The following is a 22,777-nucleotide window of genomic DNA, read 5'->3' on the forward strand; positions in this document are numbered from 1 at the left end:
CAGAGTAGAGAGATGTATGGACTCTAAGTTCTCGGGGACATTACTGAGCCACTTAGTTGGCCAGTCCCAGACTTCTGTTATACATCATAATAAGCACCATTATTGTTTCAGCTATTTTGAGTAGGGTATTCTGTGATTTGAACCTGAAAGTTTCCTAAGCTAAACAGGCCTACCAGAATCACCTAGGGGAGGAGGAATAACTACACATCTGCCCCCTCAACCCTCCACACTCTGCTATTTCTCCCATGAGGTTACATTCCCTCCTCCAGGCCCCCCCTCTTTTCTTATACTCTGCCACCCCCACTCCCATAAGGATATGTCACATCCCTTAAGAGTGTTGGGACTGAAAAAGAGGTGAGAACCATTGCAAATGAGCTGAAGGAGGTCACAGAAGTGTTCTAGTTACCTTATCTTCAGTGCCCAGTATAGTCCTGGCAAACTTAATAAGGATTTGAATGCAAACAAAAGAAAACTGAATCCATAAATGAATGCCCCACCACCTCCTAAAACTTAAGTTTCAAAGTTAGACTCCACTTGCCCCCGGTACTTCACAAGTAACCCGTTTATGCATCATCTCTTGCCTGAACTATAATGGCCTCCTGTTGGCCTCCCTGCCTACAGCCTCTCCCTATTGCAATCCACTGCCTCCAAGGTGACCAGAGTTATCTCCTAAAACACAGATCACTCACTACCTTCCTTGAAGACCTCTAGTAACTCTAGCAACCAAGTCCAAATTTCTTTCATGGAATAAGGGCCTTCATTTGGCCACAACCTAACTTTGCTGCTACGTCTCCTACTTGCCTCCTCTCTCTCCTTCCGTCGCTCTCCTCCAACCCACCCTATTCAAGTCATACGTGTCCCTGGTAGTGTCCTATGCATCGATCTTACTTATGCTTCTTACACTGTGGTTTTCTTTCCACCCCACTTATCTGGCCTAACAAACTGCTGATCGTCCTTCATGCCTCAGCTCACATATCCACTTGTCTCCACTTTTCCAGGAAGACTTGGTCATGTTTCCTTGGTTTTCACATAGTCCTTTGATCACACCTCCAAAAGAGTACCTGTCACATCAGCTTATAATTAGCTGCTTAAATGACCATCTCTCCTATTAGACAAAAAAACTATTCCAGACATGAAGCTATATCCTTACTCTTTAAAAATATCCATTACGGCATAAAAGGTTTTGAATGACAGAAAGAGGGAGGGAGGAAGGAAAGTATTGGCATTTTCCAGCTGCTGAGTCTAGAAACCTGGAAGTCATGCATTCCCAGAACTGACAGGAATGTTACAGATCATCATGAAAAACCTTTACTTTAAAGATAAGTAAATTGATTCTTCTTTCATTCATTCTAAACAATTTGTCAACAAATCCATTTGTCATATCCTCCTTCAAAGTATCTACCAGATTTCCTGGTCTCTCCATCCCCACTGACCCATGGCCAGTCCATGCTCATTCATTCATGCTGGGACTGTTGAAAGAACCCTCAGAGGGTCCCCTTTTCTCTCCCCCATTTGAGGCATCTTGTACACAACTGACAGGAGAAACTTTCTAAACTGGTTCCTTTAACATGTCACCCCACGCACCCCAAAGAAGTCTCTACCATTTCCCACTGGCCTCATTTTTTGGAGCCAAACTCCCACCCCAGCAGCTTGGCCCTCTAGAGCCCAGTCATCTGGGCCATTCTTTTAGCCCAACTCTTCCCCACACTCCCAGACACGCACTCCGTGCCCCAGGTGTCTTGCAGTGTCAGAAAACACAGCAGCGTTCACTTCTGCCTCCGGCCTTCTGCTTAGAACCCCCGCCACCACCTGGATGTCCTCTTGCTCACCTGTGCTCATTAAGAGCCTAGTCCTCCTTCCAGGTCCTCCATTTCCCCTTCTCTCCCTCCCTGCCACAGATCAAACTAAATCTTCCCTTTCTCTGAACGCCCTTGGCCCTAGCAATGACTTTTCTGTCTGCCTCTTAGAACCTACGTGACTTGAGGGTAGCAACCCTGTCTGAGATGATTTGCAGGCCCATGAGTCCGCCTTCTCCATCTCTGCCTACCACCACCCTACTCTTCCTTTAAGTCTCAATGCAAATACCACCTGCCTGTGAACTAAAAAAAAAACAAAAAATACGATGCCTCTGAACTCAGAGAGAATTTTGTTGAGATCTTTCTTAAGACATTTATCACATTCTTGTACTGATGAAACTGTTTGCTTGTATTTTATTTTTCTTAATATAGGACAAATTCCTTGAGGGCAGGATCTAGGCTCATCTTTGTATTACATCATCCCAGGTGCCCTCGGCACCCATTAGAGTGCTTTGTACAAAATAAGTCCTTCTTGCAAGATTCTTTCGAGTGTATTTATTTCTCTGTGGCTCCTAATATGGATGCTGAAGGTAGAGCCTGAGACAAACACAGTCATATTTGTGTGTGTGTGTGTATGTGTGTTGGGGGAAAGGAAAGGAAGAAATATGGGCATATTGTCGTGCACAGGCACATGTGTGTATCTGTCCCCCATGCTGATGTCCAGGTAAAATCTTGTTTAAATGGTTCTCAGGGGTAGACTTGAAGGAGGAACCAGTTATAAAAGAGAAGCCGAGAGGGGGGTCCTGTCCCACATGGTCAGTCTTGATTATATCCAGGGAGATTACTGACCGCCTGACCTGGTTTTAGCATTGAAAGTTCAGCACCCCAGGAAACACCTAGATCACAGGCGAACTTGGGCTGTTGATCACTGATCCCAAAGCCCAATTTCAGCCCCCAAGGCCGTCTCATTGTCCCCCTTTTCCTGACTCCTTAAGCCACTGTTCATTCACCAGCACAGGCATATGATAAATACACCACAGCCTAAGCCACACCAAACTTTGAGAATTCTTTAAACTTTTCAATGCTGAATTAAGCCTTGCTGCACAGAGCGGGTGTTTTAGCTCTCAGCAGAAATTATTTTGGCAGATTAGAAATACTTTTGATAATTGAGATGCTTCAGCAAAACATAAAACAGGTGGGAAATACACTGAAATGACATCAATGCCCTGGATATGTCACTGAATGGCAACCTATTTTCTCAATCCACCCTCAACTCACAAACACAGTTGAGGTAAAGAACCTCCTAGAATAATATCAAAATGTCATATTTGCCTTTGAGAGCCCCTTTTACTTAAAAAATGTTTAAACTTCTTCCATGTTGTTTCTGTCTCATTTTGATGGTTTCAGAAACAATATTCTGAACTGTGGTATTTCCAGGTCAAACTTTTATGCACACAAATTAAACTGTTCAGGAAAAAACTGAGCTGTATGTAGAAATTCAAGCCTCCATGACTATTCTCTGAGTGTCCTTGACATTGGCCTGGTGTTTACAACAGAATCTTCAGTGTGGGAATATGTTCCCCTGCATTTCCATTAGTTCTCACAAGGAAATGAGAAAATGCTTTCAACACTTCTTAGAGCCTTCCTTTTAGCCCTCTACCATGCCTAATGCCACAGACATCTGAATGCCAACATCTGAAACGATCACGTATGCACTGATGTCATACCTGAGGACCTATAAAATGCACTAAATTTGGTAAAACAATCAGTTAATATTCTGGAAGTTTCTACATGGTTTGCGGCATGCAAATTGTTCAAAGTGGACTCAAGTGACTGAATTTTTTGCTGCATTAACTGGAGATTCAGACACCTTCTAAAACCACCACTGTAAGACTCAAAATATGCGACTAACAGTATCCATCAAGTTGGTAGAATCAATCATTTTTTTAACAGGAAGAAAACTTTAAATTGTCCCTTCACATTGGCTGCGCCATTAGCCGAACATGCTACATAACTTCTCATAGAAATATGATTTGATATGAGAACATCTGCAACCGTCTGGAACATATTTTTCCCAGGACTTTATTTCAAGCTCTCTATAAATATCAGATGTTCTCCACAGAATCTGTGACATGTCTTAGGATTCTTGAATAAACATCAGTTATGCCTCTGTCTTGAATGGTGTCAATCTGAATTGAAAATCTGCCAGCCTTCTTAACCACCACCAGCAGACTTCTTAATTAATCTGATGCTGTGGATAGACTCATATTAAAATCAGAGTTGGATAAGCTGATCTCCCACTTATTTTAGAAACTCATTTTAGTTTCCAAAGATTCAAGATGTGTTTGAGCAAGCAACAATCTGAGAAATACACGCTAGAATTTTATCTCACCACTTGTAATGCCTATTTTTTGTCCCATGATAACTGACAGGGTCCTTTATCAATGGTCTCAAGTCCATTAATCATGAAAAATAAAAATACTTCAGCACAACTTGTTCTATCCTCATGCACTTTTGATTATAAAAGGGAAGACTGGTGGTGTGATTAAGAGTACTTATTAAATGGGAAGTTCATCTTTTATACCAGTTTCTCTGACATGAATGTTCCGTGAATTACATTTGAAGAACACATTAACAAAAATAAACACTTACTGAATTATTTCAGATATACACAAAAACATAGGTACAAAGATATCCTCAAAGTTGTTTAGTGATTCTAAAAATTTGGAAAGATTTGCACCACACAAAATTGTTAAATGATTCATAGTATATCCATACACAGAAATGCTATACTGTTATTAAAATTAATGTTGTAAAAGTATTTTTACTTACTTGAAAAGATAGTTCATCATTAAGTGGGGAAAAAGAAATTTAAAAGATACTATTACAGTTTAATGGATTTTTGTTTATACATTATTTCATTAGATATGTCTATATTGCATGAACCTAAGTCTGAATAGATACACACCAAATAGGAAGGGTGGTTATCCCTGGATGGTGAAATTGTGGGTAAATTTTATTTCCTAGCTCTTCTTTATACCTCCGCCACTAAGCTGTGATCTATGAGTGCCCAGGACGGAAAGAGTGTAGCCTGAGGTGTAAGCGAAGGGTAGAGGGTTCTTACAGGTTAACTGACTCCCAATGGCAGATAGCTCTGGAGACCTGAGAATTTGCATTTCTAACTAGTTTCCAGGGAATGCTGAGGCAGCTGGTCTAAGAACCACATTTGAGTATCAGTGACCTAGGGGTTTCCTTGACCCCAGCAGTCATTACCCACTTCCCTTCCACATATGTGTAGAAGAACACATATGCTATCTATGCTATCTTCTACTGGTAATTGTTAAAGTGTGAGAGGGAGAGGGAGAGGGAGAGGGAGAGGGAGAGGGACAGGGACAGGGACAGGGAGAGGGACAGGGACAGGGACAGGGAGAGGGAGAGGGAGACCTGATTCTTCCATTAAAGTACAGGGGAGGCCTCTGGCTTCTGGCTCCATGCCTCCGGCATTCCAAAGAGCAAGTATTCAATGCATGTTTGTTGAAAACATTAAAGGGGAAACTTCCAGGCGTGGTGGGAGGGTACTGGGGACGATGTGTGGCATTCACCGCTTCTCATGTGGTACCATGACATCATCAACTGCTTCACCCATGTGTGGGCCCGAATCTCTGGCAGCAGGCCTAGGAATGTGCACATTTACTAGCTCCAGGTAGGTATGCTCCCTCAAGTTCGAAAACCTGCCCAGGCAACCAGAGGAAAGGGAGGACTCTGGGACTTGGTCAGGAAAGGCTTTGCATTTAGACAATGAAAAGTCCCCAGCAATCTGTGAGAATGTTTTCAAGGAACTTTGTCACCCTGTAACTCATTAACTATTAACACCTGAGTATGAATTCATGCCTCCAATTAGCACAAAGAGAAAATGGACACAAAGGGGTGGAGGTTGGATTTGATAAAAACGAAACTTCTTAAAGGTGCAGAGATGAGACTTAACGTGAGGACTAACTGCCCTTTTCCAAGAAAGTAGGGAAGAACATCACATTCTGCTCAAAGGCATTCTGGTTTCAAGTAGTACAATCCCAAAATAAAGACAGTTTTAAAAGAAAGAGAGAAAAGGAAAAACTGTTCCCACTCCCTTAACAACTTGTAAGCAAGCTCTACGTCAGAGGACAAGAGGAAGCTGGACTCGGAACATTTGGTGGATTTGTCCCTTCCCATGTGCTACTGTTTCCAGCTGTATCTTCCAAGACCTAGAGTGTCAGGATCTTATAAAAGGCATTTTGAAGGCCACAACACTTCCTCCTCTTATCCCAACATGAGGCCCTCAATTAAGCCGGAACTAATTCTTATGACAAGTTACAAACCGCAGACAAAAATAATGAAACAACACTGACACCACTCACACGGGGAGACTTCAGGGAGAGCCTATGACAAAGCCCCCGTTATTCCCCCAACTGTCCTGACAGAGCCCAGTTCTGAGCTCCACAGCCTCCCTAAGCCCTGAAGAATGAGGCAGAAAGCACAATTTCCACTGTGGCACTGGTTCAAGCTTCGAGCAGATGGTCCTGCATTGGTGACCAACTTTTCAATAGAATTCTCTTTAAGTCAGGATGCGGCAGAAGGAAGAACATTCGACTCGGAGTCAAAAGTACTGGGTTCTACTATCCCGGTTTATCAAAAATGGGATGGCCTAGGACAGGCAGTTCATTTCTGAGTTCCAGATTAGGTACGTTTGTCTGCTTGTGTGTGTACATGTATCTGTAAATTGGCAGCTTCAAAGCTGAGATCCGAACACATCTGGTGTGGGGGTGACACCACCACCCCACTAGTTATCTACTTGCAGGCATTGGTAGGTGTTTCTTTGCTAGAAAGGAGTTCAGGAACAACGGTCAGAGAGAAGGAATGCGGCTGGGGAGGTGATGTTTCCACATCGTCCCTCCAGGCTCACCGGGAGGAGCAGCCCGTGGGCCTGGAGACGGTGGAGAGTGATTTGCCAGCACAATGAGGTGCCAATGGCAGAATATGTGAGGCTTGGCTCCTGAACCCCAGTGAAACACCCTGGGGGGGGCGGATCCCAGACACAACAGAGGCTTGAATCCTTAACAGAGCTTGGGAGATCCCCCAGTTACTCCAAGAAGGGGCTGAGCACCTTCATAGTTGGGTCATTCCACTTGATGAGATTTCCCTCCCCCTCACTGGGGGGCAAAGCCTGGGGACACACACTGGGAATAGGAACTTTTCTGCCAACGGACAGGGCCGATAGGAAGATAGGAAGCTCAAAGTAGTTAATGCACGGGAAAGCAACCGGTCAACTACAGAAGAGATCTAGAGATATAAAGAAGCTCCTGCTTCCCTTGCTTTCTCAGTCAACAGCCAAGAGATGAGAGAGCCCAGTGTGGCTTCATCTAAAGTCATCTTTAAGGTGCAAACAGTATGTTGAAATGTAGGTCTCCTCCATCTTCGCCCTCGTGATCTCACTCCCATTCCTAGAGGCGACCCTTCTTACCTTTCTTGCAGATTCTTCCAGAGCTCTATGACATACGCAAGCACACCCAACATATAACCTTTTCTTTCATTTCTTATATGGGCTTTGTTTGTTGTTCACTCAAAGAGATTTAATTAAAAATATATTATGTAAAAAATTAAATAAAGAAAGAAAGAAAGAAAGAAAGAAAGAAAGAAAGAAAGAAAGAAAGAAAGAAAGAAAGAAAGAAAGAAAGAAAAGAAAATCATCTTTAAAAAGTGGTTGAAGGTTCTCTTTCCAAAAAATTCTCAAATTGTTTCTAAGGAGTTGATCTGACCCTGTGCAAATTGTGAATTCAGCCGATCTATCTTTGATACCATATCTCTCTCCCTCGCTTTAGTCCCCTCTATCTACATACAAAATACTTTAGCACGACTTGTTCTATCCTCATTCACTTTTGATTATAAAAGGGAAGACTGGTGGTGTGATTAAGAGTACTTATTAAATGGGAAGTCTTCATATTTTATACCAGTTTCTCTGACATGAATGTTCTGTGAATTCTACAGACACCTTCAAAGCACCGTGTTCAAAATTAAACTCACCTCCCTTTATTCATAAATTTTAATTACCATTAAATATACATGTCTGCACTTCCCCCAGACTCTAAGTTCCTTAAGGACAGTGACCAGATCTTACATGTCTTTCCATCGCCAAAGGAAAAATAGTAGATTCTCAACAGTACTTGTTTGCATTGAAATAAATTGTTCAGAGATCTTAGCTGCTGTAACAGATGCCAAAATTTCAGCAACTTAATATGTTATCATTTTATTTTGTGAGCACTGAATACCCCAACATGAATGTTCCTGACAAGCAGGCAGACTTTCACAGGCTCATTTGGGACCTGGGATAATTCCATTTCATAGCTCTGCCCGCCTCTAGGGTCTTAAGGTCATCTGCTTTCAGCCCACAGGTAGGTATGAGGGTGTGTGTGTGTGTGTGTGTGTGTGTGCGCGCGCGCGCGCGCGTGTGTGTGTGTCTAGAGGGGAGGCTAAGGGAGGGAGGAGAAAAAGATCTAGTTTGCCTGGAAAAGTCCCATTTTTGCTTATTTCCTTGGTGTAACTATTAATAATACCCCTTTTCACTCTCAAAAGTGTCCAAGTTTTGAGAATAAATATGTTGTTACTGTACTCATAAACCATCTTATAGCCTGTGAGCCCACCAACAAGTTTCTCAAGGATTACTTTTTCACCGTGGGCAACTGAGAATCTATCTGAGGGTAGACATTGTAACATAAAGAAGAAAAGAGGAAGAGTAGCATATTCCATTTTACCTGACCACCATCTACTTTACTGTGCAGGCAGTTAGATGCATTCTTTAAATCTTAAAATTCACTTCAGAGAACCCATGGCCTTCTAGAACATGCCTCCTCCGTTTTGTGTCAAAGCAGTGCCCTAAACACGAAGGACCAATCAATGTCTGACGCTTAAAAGCACAAGTTTTATATTCTAGCCATCACTGAATCTCTAATTTTCGGGAAAAGGACAGACATCTTTAGATGGGCCAGTCTTCCTTTCCAAAAAGAAACAAACAAAAAACACCCACAATCCAATCCAAACCCCTTAGTTACAGCATTGAAACCATGACCAATTAGGAAATAAAAAAATTTCTTCCCAATGGTGAACTGCCACCCAACTTTAAAAATAAAAGCCTTTATTTCTGAAATTTTAATTATACAGACAGGGACCAGTCTGACATTTATTTTTGTTAATAGTCCTTCATAATGCAATAAACAAAGGTGCAAGGAGAATGACTTAACGGCAAAGAGTTTTCAAGAACCCAAGAAAATTTCATAAGGTATGTGTACCAAGTAGTAGAAAGCTGGATGGAGATAACCTAAAACTTTGTCAGCCTTCACTTTCATAAATTTAGTTTGAGCAACTTGAAATTATACAGGAATCTCTTTGAAAAAATAGTCTGCAATTCCAATTCACCAATTCAGACTGATTTTCCATGTCAGTCCCGATGAAAGAGACTTTGCCAAATGTAGAGGATTTCCCCATCTAACACCTTCTCCATTTAAGCCTGTGAAGATATTGCTAACAGGAATATCTGATCAAATGCTTAAGCATTAACCATGTGCAAGGAAAGCCATTAAATGAATGAACCTTCTGTGAATTAAATTGATTTTCTAGAAAATGAAAACAAAATTGAATCCAAGAATAAACTATCTAAAAATCGCATTAGATGAGTAAAACATAAAATATTTTTTCACCAGGGCTGTAAAAGTTAAATTAGCTAAAAGAGGAAATAAACGCTTTTGTGTTCCACACAGTTCCATTTATGAGGACAATAGGTACCTATGAAGGAGCCAAAACTCTAAAAAGAACTGTAATTGTTTCTCAGGATGATGCTCTGTATAGTGAAAGGGAAGTCAGCTTTTTCTCTTAGTTAGTTACCAGGTAGAGGAGAATCCTACTCAATGGCTGCTCACAATTGGGGAGAAAGGAAGGAGAAGGAACCAGAAGTTCAGGGAAATGCACACCTGACCCCCAAAATAGGCTGTTAAGTGGAAGTTGACTCCCTACTGAGGAAAGAGTGGGTGGGCTGGCTGCTCCTCCCCTTTCATCCCTCCCCAGGTATCACACATCTTTCCTTGGGTTTCAATCATTTCTGTGTATTTCTGCTTCTTATATAGGCTGGGCCAATGTGCTGTTCTGGACTCAGCAGCTCTGCCAGCAGATTCAGTCATATCATATCATGCCATGATGCCTACCAAAAAAATTTCTGTTGTGCCCAGGTCCTTGTTTCATTAGCCAGGTAAATATACTAGCTGTTATAATGAACAGGTTCAGATTTCAGAAGCCTGACACAACTATAGAAGGCAGGTCCCTTTTTTCCAAGTGGTGACTCGGGGATCTCGGCTCTGCCCTAAGATTCTACTTTCTTCCAGCCAACAGGATCCAGGCTCATGGCAGATCGCTCAGTAAGTTTGTGGCCAGTCTGAAAATGGCATACATCATTTTCTACCCACATTCTACTGGTCAGAACTGTTACATGATTCATCTAGACGCACACGCAGCTGGGAAATGTAGCTTTGCTGTGCACTAAGGAAGGAGAATGCAATACTGGTAGATTTCAGCAATTTCTACCCATCTATTCAGAAAACACTTGTTCATCTATTGAGTGTGTCAAATACTCTTTATCAAATACTTTTCCAAGGACTAGGGCAAATGGGCAAAAAGGACTACATTACACTCAACAAATCACAGACTGGCAGAAGGAAAGAATGGGTAAATTAATAATTACTGTATAATAAAGGCTATAAGAGAGGCATTACAGAGTGCTGAAGGAACTCAGAAAAGAAGTTCAGGAAAACTTCAGGTGCAGTTGAATTGAGTCTTGAAGGAAGGTGACAGTAACTAATGTTCTTTAATCACACTCCACTCACCCAGCACTGTTCTAAGTGCTTTTCATGTATTTACTCACTTAATCGTCACAACTCTGCCAGTATTACTACACCCACAGATGAGAACACTGAAGCACAGAGAGGTCAAGTCACTTGCTCAGGATCTCAATGTTTGTGAGGGATACAGGCAAGATTGGGATCAGGCAGCCTAACTCCCGAAACGACTCTCAAAGACCACACTGTCTGAGAAGCAGCAGGAGGTCACCAGGGAAGAAGGATAGAGACCCTCTCTGCATTCTACAGACGCAGGGCATTTGAAGGTCTGGAGAAACACGAGCTGAAAAGGTCTCCCTACCACCTATGCCATGTAGCTCTGGGTCACAGAAATGGAGTGAGGGCCCAGAACCAGGATTACCATCGCAAGGCTGGGAGGATGACAGGACATTAGGAAGATAGGCCAGACTGTGGTAAGGAAACTAGACCTGAATAGTAGACAGTCCCTCTAAGGCAGGGCGAGCAGCCAAGCTAGGTATCAGACGAGGGTGATTCATTTAATTAAAATGTATTGGGGGTGGCCGGTTAGCTCAGTTGGTTAAAGCATGGTTGCCAAGTTCGATCCCCACATGGGCCCCTATGAGCAATATCCTCCTTAAAAATAAAAATTAAAAAATTATTAAGGCCTTATTAAGTTCAACACATATCAATCCAAGTTGAAGCTGACCCACAGCCAGAAGTGGGAGGTAGGGGACTGTGCCATCTTCCAGGGCTGTGCAGGTTGTCATTTTTCCAAAGAAAAAAAGTGGTAGCCCATACCTGATTCCCTAGAAATTCTGCATCCATGCTGAATATCCATAATATCACACTCTGACTATTGCCTGGATTCCACTCCAACCATATGCGCTAGCCTCCTATGTGCAGTAGAGGCGTGCAGTGCTCACCCACACCCACATTTTCTCTCCTTCCTGGACACACAGGAAGTACACACTCCCTAGCTCCCTTATGGTTACGTGGGACTGTGAGATGAGTCACAGCCAGAGAAATGTGTGCAGAAGTGATATGTTTCTACTGGCCACTGCATAAAGAATTGATCTCTAGTCCTTTGCCTTGGCAATCCTGGAAGCCACCTATTGAGATGGCAGCCTAACAAAATACAGGGAGTTGCTGCCCAGAGAATCACCTCCCCCATTAGACTTTATGGAAGCAAGAAATAAGGTTTCTGGGTTTATTTACAAATGCAGCATAACCTAGCTAGAATATATATATAATACATTATATTTCAAGCCTGTGCCTGTTGCTGGTATTATTTCTACTTCTGTTTCAGCCCTGGAAATCAAGCCAACCTCACTTCATTATCCAGCAAAGATTCAATCTGCTTACACTAACCCAATAGTATGCACATGTGGTGACTTCTTAAGTTGGTTACTTATTTTCACATTTTTAAATGACGCTATAAATAAAACTCCTTGACCATCACTGGGAATGTCATTGTCTAAATTTGGTGTCAGAATGGACACAAAGTCTGAGCATTTCTTTACACATCCTCCTGCTCTAAGTGGAAATCTAACAGGATGAACTTTCCAGTAATGAGGCTTGACAACCTTGCCACCACCAGGAGCAGCAGCAGTCAGGCCAGGAGAAAGGCTGCTAACCTCCTCATGGAAGTGTTGATTAGGCTTCCTGTGAATGGTCCTGATAGTGGAGGGATTCTTATCAGACAGTCCTGGTCTGAACATTTTGTGAATCCTCCTGACCCTCCCTGTACCCACCACACACATACACACACACACACACACAAATTCCAACAAATTCCAGCAAATTCCAACACCACCATTTTCAAAAGAAGCTGTGTCCAGTGCCAATACCCCCATGTTATAAGAAAGCTATATTCAAGAAGCATTATGTATAAATTCAATCAGAATTAGAGAATGGTGCCTTTGGTAAATTCCAATTTGTTTAGGTTGTTTCCTTGAAGGAAGATGTACACAAATCTATAATTCTAGCTTCAATTTGATGACTATGACTTTCAGACAAAATATAAAGGGAAAAAAATTGTCTTTTAACCTCGAGCACTAGTTGGGCAGTCAGATGCCAGACCTAAGTAGACAGGACAATATGCTTCTCTTCATCAAGGTTATTTTGACACTGGGTTTAGCAGCAGAACAAGCTGAGAGAGAACTGGGCTCAAAAGCAAACAAAATGCACAAATTGTATAATTGCCTAAAAAGCCATGAAGTTACTTAGCGAAATTTTTAAGAACTAGTATTACTTAAAATGATAATAATCCTCACTTGATTAATTTAAATATTTTTCAAAACACTTATGTAACATTTCATTTTTCAGGGTATAGACAAATTGCAAGTACAAATAACTGGCATTATCTAAGCCAAATGCCTTTATTACTCCCATTTCTCCTCATCCTGTAACCTCCTACTCCTTCTCCTCACCCATTCTCAGAACTTCCTCCTCAGACTTTGATGATACAATCTGGAGGTATATACACAGATTACCACATAATTGTTGTTATAGTATGTATCTTCTGAGAATGATTTTTAACATTTTCTTTCAGTTTGTAAACTGAAATACAATTATAAATTTTATATGTAATCCTTATTATTTAATATTATCTAGGTATATAAATAGATATATATTAACTGGTTTAAGTGTTTGCCTCTACCTTTTTTATACTCTGGCTTTCCTATTTTGACCATTCACTGTACCATCAACCACCTCTTGATCACATGGAATTTATCTGCAAGCACTTTTTTCAAGAGAGACAAATAAGTAAAACCTTGCCCAGGAGAATTGCCAATTACAGAAATTTTTTGAAACTTTGTCTATCAGGAAATATATTTGTCGCTTTCACACATGAAAGATAACTTGGCTGGGTATAAAATTCTTGAATCACAACCTTTTATCAACAAAACTCTATAGATATTGCTTTGGTATAGCTATCACAGAGTGGGACAATTTGGATGATTTTATGTTTCTTCTTTTAGCATTTTGGCATTATCTATTTGTTCCTCACTGAATACGTTGTTGTAATAAAAAATAATAACAAATAAAATCAATACGTTTGTGATTAGTGCTGATTATTACATTCCCACATTCTGCTGGACGTTGAGAGGCATGCCAAAATTGCTGCTGTCAAGGAGAAAACTCAGCTGAAAGTCACATATAGACTACTGATGATATCAATGAGTGATATTACTACACAGTAATTTTACTAAAACAGAAATCAACACTAGGATTTAATAGCATATTATTTAGAGGGGAAAAATATTAGTGCATCCAGAACACACAATAAAATGAAAACATCAGAAATCCTCAAACTTCTCATCTTACACAAGGCAAAATTCTGAAATCTAAAAGCCACAGGGTCTTGTAACAATTAAGGTCTAGTTCTATCTTCCCTTAGGCTGCACAAACATATCACCTCTTTTTTCAGAAAGACAAGAACCACCCCCCAAAAAAGAGATAGGTCAAAACTGATTATACTTTGCAGGAAGTCAAATGGAGAAGAACACAGTTCTTAGAAACACACTATCCAGGTTCAGACAACCTGGCTTCAAGTCTGACTCTACTACATACTACTTGTGAGTGACCCTGAGCAAATCAATTCCTGTGTGCTCCAGTTTTCTCACATGCAAAATTGGGGTATGAATAGTATCTCCCTCATGGGATTACTGTAAGAATTAAATGAATTAAAACACAGTGCCTTGCAAAGAAGAAGTGTGAACCAAGTGTTTAGAATGAACAAATGAGCTACACAAAATAGGTTGACCTCCATTATTTGACATATTCCCCAAAACATCTATAACCATTGAGGTGAGCAGGGCAGGCAATCTTACTGCCATCCCAAACCAGTTAGCAAACTGAAGAAAGATGATGGTTAAAGTCGTGGGACTTATTGGTATCAGAACTAGAACCAGCTCTTCTAGTCCAATCAGCTTTTCCGTATACTTGGCCTCCAAGCTGCCCTGCCATTGAGTCTGGTCACTCAGAGATCTGAACCACTACATATCTTTTTACCCAAGCACCAGGTGAAGCTGCTCTTAGTTTGCAAAGTAAATAAAGGCATACCTCATATATAGCATTTCACCTTATTGGGCTTCACAGATGTTGCATTTATTACAAATCAAAGGCAAGACCCTCCACCAGCAAAAAAGATTACAACAACTCACTTTATTGTGATACTCATTTTGCAGTGGTCTGGAAGCCATCCTGCAATATCTTTGAGGTATGCCTGTAGACAAACAGTCCTTAAAACAAACATCCCCCTACACAATTTCAGTTTCTTTTTCTTTTAATCATTGTTTGTCAGGGTAAGGGGATGTTTTGTTTGTTCTCCTACCTAGGAATTGTAGATTTCTCAACTTCCCTTCTCTCAAGAGGAATTTGGTCCAAACCCACAACTAGGAATGCCACATGAAGATTCAACATTGCTGTTTAAAGCCATTAGAATGAAGTCAAGAAGCAGACTTTCATTTCACTTGGCACCTTGTTGGGGAGCTCGTCTCTTTTGGCCCTATGGTCACACAATTTATTTGTTGGCACAATTAATCTAAATGAAAAAGGATTTTATTCACACCCACTAACCCCTATTAGGAAAATCCATGAGGCTCAACACCCTGGGGTATCCCCCAAAGACCATAAGAGCACAAGCTACAGAAGCTCCTCCACCTGCCATCCAGGTGAGCCTGCACACATAACTTACCCTCAGCGAGCAAAGCGTTCCCATCTGCACAATAGAGAGGTAATAGTACTTACCTCATGAGGCTGCTCTGAGGATTAAATGAGAACATATATCTAACGCATTTAGCACTGTGCCCTGTTTATTATAGGACCCATTATCAGACCCAGGCAAGAATGAAGACCCCTATGTTTGAGCAGGGGCTCTCCATAAATGCCGCCATATCAAGCTATGTACGAAGTAATTGTGTCAGTCCTGATGGTTTACATCTGTTTACCTGAAGAACTTCCTGTGTCATAATATAATAGGCTATCTGTATGTTCCCAGGACCAGCTCTTGTTTTTGTAGAGCCCCTAACACTTTGTCATGGAAGCCCTGAATCTTGCCCTTATGATGAAGCACTTTCTTGTAGGACTGGTGTCTAGTTGACTATTGACCTTTATTAGTCAAAGTCATGGAGTCCAAGTTTGTTTTGCTTCATATTTCACCAGGGATGCAGTTAGAGAAACAGGTGTTGTGATGGCTTGCTGACTTTTAGGCTAAATTCAGCTGGAGGCTGATCATCTCTATTTTGCCTCACAGAAGCTAGGATTGCCTTAGAATTCCAGAAACAAGAGAGACACCAGATCACCCTCAGAAAGGGAGCCATTTCCAGCCTGGGGTGTAGGAAGCTCCCCAGACTGCCAAGAAGAAGCCATCTCATTTAGCCCAGCTGAAACTGGCTAGTTTTGACCTTCAGAGGGAGAAACAGCAGGGGAGACAGGCAGGCTCATGTGCTTGGTCCTGGTCAGCTATGAGTACCAGATCTCCAGGGCCTGGCTGCTCTCTCTTCTGAGTGCATCTCACAACCTCTGGAATCCACCCCAGGTACACAACAGTAGAGCTGGCAGTTAGATGGTTCTTACCTCTTTAGGGATATGCTGCAGCTGACAACAGAATCTGTTTGTTTTTTCCTCTGACAACTCCTCCTTCTGCTCTCCTCCCAAAGTTGGGTTTATTCTCAGCAAGGAATTGATGACTGCAATGGAATTGAGCACATGCTGTAATTGAGGAATACAATCATCATCCCTCAGTATCTGCGGGGGATTGGTTCCACGACCCCTGCAGATACCAAAATCTGCAGATGCTCAAGTCCTCTATATAAAATGGTGTAGAACAACGCACAGTACCTGGAAAAGGGTATTACCCGAGAGACGGTCATAGCCAGCCAAGAAATCAAGTTAAGAGGTTCACACTGCAACTCCTGCTTCCCTGTGACCTTGGCAATTTGGAGGGGAATCTCCCAAACATCCAACTTCTCTTTCCTGCACCTCCGCCCATAAGCTCCCTAGACTTTCACCCCCAGCTCCCTGTATATCCTTCCTTCTCTCTCTAAATAAAGACATAAATCCTGAAAGCACGATATTATAGAAAAGCCAAAAAATGGAAATACAATACTAATCACATACTCACATACTTCATAATAACTTTGTAAAATAATACTTTATATGTGATCTCCTTGGAAGTGAGATGCATCCATGGTAAAGAATCTAATTCAAAGACCCAGAAGAAACTATTAAGTCCATAGTGTTTCTTATGAAAGCAGGATTGAAAGGCCCTGAGTCATATGTTTCTCTGTTTGACTTCTGTCGGAAGAGCTGGAAGCCCTCACACAATAGAATGTTATATCAGGTTAGTGATAGCTTCTCTCTCTCTCTCTCTCTCTCTCTCTCTCTCTCTTTCTGTGTGTGCGCATGTGTGTGTCGTTTCTTTTCCTTTGTCAGTGATATAAAGAGAGATACCAGTGCCTCCCATTCAGGAGCCCATTGTGGCCAATGGACCCATCATGAGCAGGGAATCTTCTTTCCCACAAACTTAGTACTATCGAATCACAGAACAAAGGCAGAAGGCTCTATCCTTTACTTTTATTCACTGGGGCAAGGACTCTGCCCACTCCTTACCCACTGTCTGATTTCTCACCAAAGGAACATTTGCAAGTTGAAAGATTTATATTCTGTGAAATATTTCACTTGTCATCAGCCGGGGGGCTCCAGGCTCCCTGGCTGTGCTGGTCAGTTCCGGGAAGGTTCCCTGAGCTTCCCTCATAGGCAAGGCCACACTGCTCCCAAGTGGCTTTTGTGGAGAAGCAGGAAGCCAGAAATGGCTGTGACTGGCATGCTATGCACACCTACCCTGGCCTGCCTTCCTGCTACAACACCGTCTCTGTAAACCCAACTATCACCCATGATACTGGAGTGCTAATGGGTGCTATGGACCCTTCATAGCACCCATGATACTGGAGAGCCCAGCTGCTCAAGACTCCCGGAAAGCCCTTAAAATGGCAAAGGGAACAGTCATTCCATATTTTTAATACATCTAAAAAGTTACAGGGCTGGTCTAACAAAAGAAAGTCAAGAATTCAACCTGGGCATCAACGTAGTGAGTCTGTTAAGATAGAAGTGCAAGGAGGCCCTCCCTAGCCTACCAAAAAAAAAAAAAAGAAAAAAAAGGCAAAGGAGAGAGAAGGCAAAAGTAATTGGAGGAAAAAACCACAATTATTAGTACCTATCACACAGGGCTGTTTGCAATCCAAAGGAAGCATTTTTATTCCTTATGAATCTACTTACAGTAGTTTATGAAGGTAAAGCAGTCTTAATAAGCAAAATCCCCTTCAAGCTCATCCTTTTCTCAACAATTAAAAATACAATCTATCTTTATAATTAGTGTTCTTGTAACTTTGACTGCACCCCAAAGGGGATGGACGGTTGTTTCTAGTAATATGATCAGTTGTGCTCAAAGTTTAAAGCAATTATCACCTCCTTAACTCTCAATTGACAGGAGAAGCTAGGTAAAATGTGAAATATAAGACCCCAGTCCACCTAAAAAAAAAGAAAAAAAATCCTCAGAGATACCACCCAGCCCTTCCAATTCTTTAATCACCTGGGCAACTCTTAACACTCCCTAAGCCCAGGTGGGTACTCCACACCAATTAAGTCAGAACCTCTGCAGGTGGACCCAGGCATGACCTTTTTTTTTTAAGTTCCGCAGGAGATTACAACCTGCAGACAAATTTGAGAACTGCTCTCCTACGTAGACTAGGGTTCTTAATTCTAACTGCACACAAGAACCAACTGGGGAAACTCTAAACAATAGCCATTCCTGGACCCCACCCCAAACCAAATGAATTGCAATCTCCGAAGATGGCGCCTGAGTGTTTTGTTAAGTTTCCAGGTGATTCTAAAGTTATATTTGATTAAATAGTTTCATTTTATCACAAAAACACATTAACAGAAAGAAAAAAAAGAAGAAATTATATATATATTATATATATATAATATATATTATATACATAACGTGTGTGTGTGTGTGTGTGTGTGTGTACACACATACATAATCCCAAATCCTACCTTCCAGAAATAACCACAGTTATTTAGCTGGGGTGAAGATGAAGGTTATGGAGAGAGTATGTAAATGAAGGAAGGTGGACTCACCGCTCTTGAATTCAAAGTCTCCACCACCTTCCCAAATTCTCTCCAAGCAGTTCTGAGGCTGATGCTGAGATGGAGGCTGCGCCCCAGGAGCAAGCAAGCCAGGGTATATGCACGCACGCACGCACGCGTATATGTACGCATATACGCAAACACGCACGCACTTACGCACGGACGCGTACCAGCATCCTGCACTAAGGGAGGCGTGGGGAACCTGCCCTCCGTTTTATCACCAAGAAGTTGTTTTATAATTTCATTTTGTGGGTACCTGAATTTGACACATTTTGCTCACCAAACTAGATATATGAAGTAACAATTACCTCAAGTGGTCATTTTAAAAATTTATCATAGATTTATGTAACTCCCGAGCTACAAAACAGGCCCAGCACCAAGTTGCTATAGTGCCATCCTAGAGGAAAAAAAGAAAAAAAAAAGGATGCTTATTGAGACTAAGCAATTTATCTTAGGGAGATTGGTGGGGTATTTTTAATTGAGAAATTTGAAATACTAAAATACAGGAAACAAATCACTACCATTGAGAGCCTGGGGATATTTGAGAGAGAAAAGGAAACAAGATAAATTTCCCTAGGGCATTAGGTTAAAGGGGAGGTGGGAGCATCAGGGCAGGGTGCCATTATAATGCCACAGTTGTTAGGATTTTCACCCTGCCGATGAGTGTACGTGAATCCTTGGGCAGATCAAGCTTTCGTGTCTGGACCGTGTGTTCCCATTTGTAAATGAGAGGATTAAGTCTAAGGTAGGCTTTCTCAAACTTGGCACTTGGCGTCTTGGGCAGGATATTTCTCTGCTCTGGGAGGCTTCCTGTGCTTGGCAGGATGTTGAGCAGCATCCCTGGCCTCTACCCAATGGAAACCAGTAGCACACACTCCCCTCTGGCCTAGTTCTGACAATCAAAAGTTTCTTCCGTCATTGCCAAATGTCCCCTGAGGGGCAAAATCAACCACTGGTTTAGGGTAATCTTGAAGGTCTCTTTATTTTCCAAAATTCACAAAGTACATGGAAAAACGAATTTGACATATCAGGAAAATGTGTACATAAAAAGCCAAAGATGAGGATATGTGGAATTATCCTGTAAAAAGAAGATCTCCATCTTGGCTGAGTATTAGAATTACCCGAGGAGTTTTCCAAATTCCCCGTCTCAAACACTGACCAGTCAAATAAGAATTCTGGGGGTTGAACAGAGTTTGGGATTCCAGTGGGCAGTGAATTGAGAGCCACTGGAGGAGAGCTTAGTTTTAGACAGAAATAACAAGAAGTCTGTCGTGCAGGGTATCAGGCGGGGTCTGTGGGGTCTCTGGTCCCGCTCCCTACACAAGAACACAGGATATGGCTAGGCCAAAAAGGAACACCCACGGAGCCATAAGTAGGGGAGTCATACCACTATATTCTCGCTGGCGGCTGGGTTGGAGAAACAGGAAACAGGAGCTACACAATTCTCAACCCTCACTGCGCCGCTTGCAGGCTCAGCCACCATCCTGCTAGCCCCCATTTCTTTTCTGCTAGCCTAGCCACGGCAGTTTTATTAGTGCCCAATGGCTCAATGGTTACAGCTGACAGCCAACTAGCCACAGCTGATGGCCATTTGATCACAGTCGATGGCCATTTACTACCTGAGCCAGCACCTTTCTATGTGAGGCTGAGAGCCTGGAAACTGCTTTTTGGGGTTCTGGCCCCACAAAGTCTGTTCATCATTTCTCATGATTCTGATAACACTTCATTTCAATTATCAAGAAAATCAAAAATTCAGTCTATGCTGGCATTTTGCAAATCTTACAGGCCATCTTACATCAGGCCAATCTCAAGTATTCGCTTTAAATGAGACCTACACCCACTTCCAGGTGAAACACATGGGCGTAGAGAAACCTAAACAAGGTTGAAAATCCCAGTTTTCCTATGGGAGGTGCACCATCCATCGCACTGTTACCCACAGTTATTGACCTGAGACCACACCAGCGATTCCCTCCAATCCATGGCTGTCAATTGCATTAATCCTGTTCAACAGAGATTATGTGTTCCAGTTTATCAAGTAAATGACAACTGCATCAAAAGAAAACGTGTGCACTCCCTGGAAAAAGAAAATACACCCTATTCTCATCTCTGAGTGAAATTAGTCTACTTGGCCAGAATTGGAAGAGGCCTAGACACCCAATCAATGAGACAAAGCCACCGCCAACCTGATTTAACACGAATATAACATAAGCAGTTCAAAAGGGTCAATGTAAAGAGACAAAAGAATCCCTGACCATTTCCTGCAGACTCGAGGCTGACTAACTTGGTACTGTTTACAAAGTGCTTACAGTCACGGTGTTTCTCCAAAAATAAGACCTAGCCAGACAATCAGCTTTAATGCGTCTTTTGGAGGAAAAATTAATATAAGACCCAGTCTTATTATATTATAATATAAGACTGGGTCTATAATATAATATAATATAATATAATGTAATGTAATACCGGGTCTTATATTAATTTTTGCTCCAAAAGACACATTAGAGCTGATCGTCCAGCTAGGTCTTATTTTCGGGCAAACACAGTAAGAAGAAAATTGCATCCTAAAAAATAATCAATCATATTTACTGCAATTTTTGTTTGCTGTTACAAATATCAGTGGCAGCCAAAATGTATTGAATACTTACTCGCCAGGCTCTGTGCTAAACATTTTATATAAACATCATTTATTCATCACAACAACCTAATTATATTGATATTATTATTACTATTATTATTATCCCTGTTTTAAAGTTGAAGAGACTGAGGCCTCCCAAGTGACCCCCAAGGACCTGCAGCCAGCAGCCACAGGAATGGGAATTAAAACCCAGGCAGTCTGACTTCAGAGACTAAATTCTTGAGCATCATATAGTAAAGCCTCATGAGTCTTCTATTCGTTTCTCAGATCACAAAAGTAATAACTTTGCATAGTAGTCTTTCAATCACAAATTTCAAAACACTTTTAGAGCATATAGTATATAGGCTTATCCAAGATATAACACAAATGAAAGAATGCTATGCCAGTGTTCTCCAGCATGGCTTCAGACCACCTAAATTAGAATCACCTTGTTTAAATGCAGAGTACTGGGCCCCATTTAAACATGTTGTGATGAATAAATGACGCAGCCATCAGACAGGACTGCTCTCTGAATATAAGAGAACACAGAACGCTTTTCATACCTACCTATTAGTATTCCCTATTGGTATTCAAGGTTTGAGGGAGTTAGGGTGGGACTCTGCATGGTGCACAAGCTCCCCCGCTGATGTTTTCCATCGAAGCCTGAGAACCATTCCCCTAGAATTGGCACACTTTTGCACCCACAATGCACAGCCTCATGCCTATAAACCTGAAGAAAATTTGTTTCTCCAGAACTAAAACACAAAAACCTGCAAAGATTAATTTTAAGAGCCAGAAGATTCCCAGTAAGGCAGCCCCCTTAAAGATCCCTGGATGTATTTTAACATATTCAATTTAAGACATAAACCCACTTACCCGTATACATCATACTTTGCACTGAGAATATGCCTTCCTCTGGAGACCAGAAATCTGCTTTGTTAATATCACTTAGCTTAAGTAAAGGCTTTGCTACTCAAAGCCTTCAACACACACACACACACACACACACACACACACACACACACTTCCCTACACGAATTTGAGTAAACACTATGTAACCAGAAAATGAAATTGCTCTCAAATAACCATTATGGCTTTTCTTATATGCTCACATTACAATAAAATTCAGAGTGAGAGCTATCAGTGGAGATGGAAATTACAGACCATGCATTCCTCTGCTAGATATGAGCCCTTAAGGGCTGGGATGGCATCTAATTCTTCCCTGTATCTTCAGTTTCGAGCACATAGTAGGCAATTAATCCAGTTTTGTGTTAAAAAAGAAGAAAAGAAGAAAGGAAACTTCTAAGGAATCACTGAGCAAATCAATTCCCTGATGAGAA

Source organism: Rhinolophus ferrumequinum, chromosome 13 (genome assembly GCF_004115265.2).
Source record: "Rhinolophus ferrumequinum isolate MPI-CBG mRhiFer1 chromosome 13, mRhiFer1_v1.p, whole genome shotgun sequence".
Classification (NCBI taxonomy): domain Eukaryota; kingdom Metazoa; phylum Chordata; class Mammalia; order Chiroptera; family Rhinolophidae; genus Rhinolophus; species Rhinolophus ferrumequinum.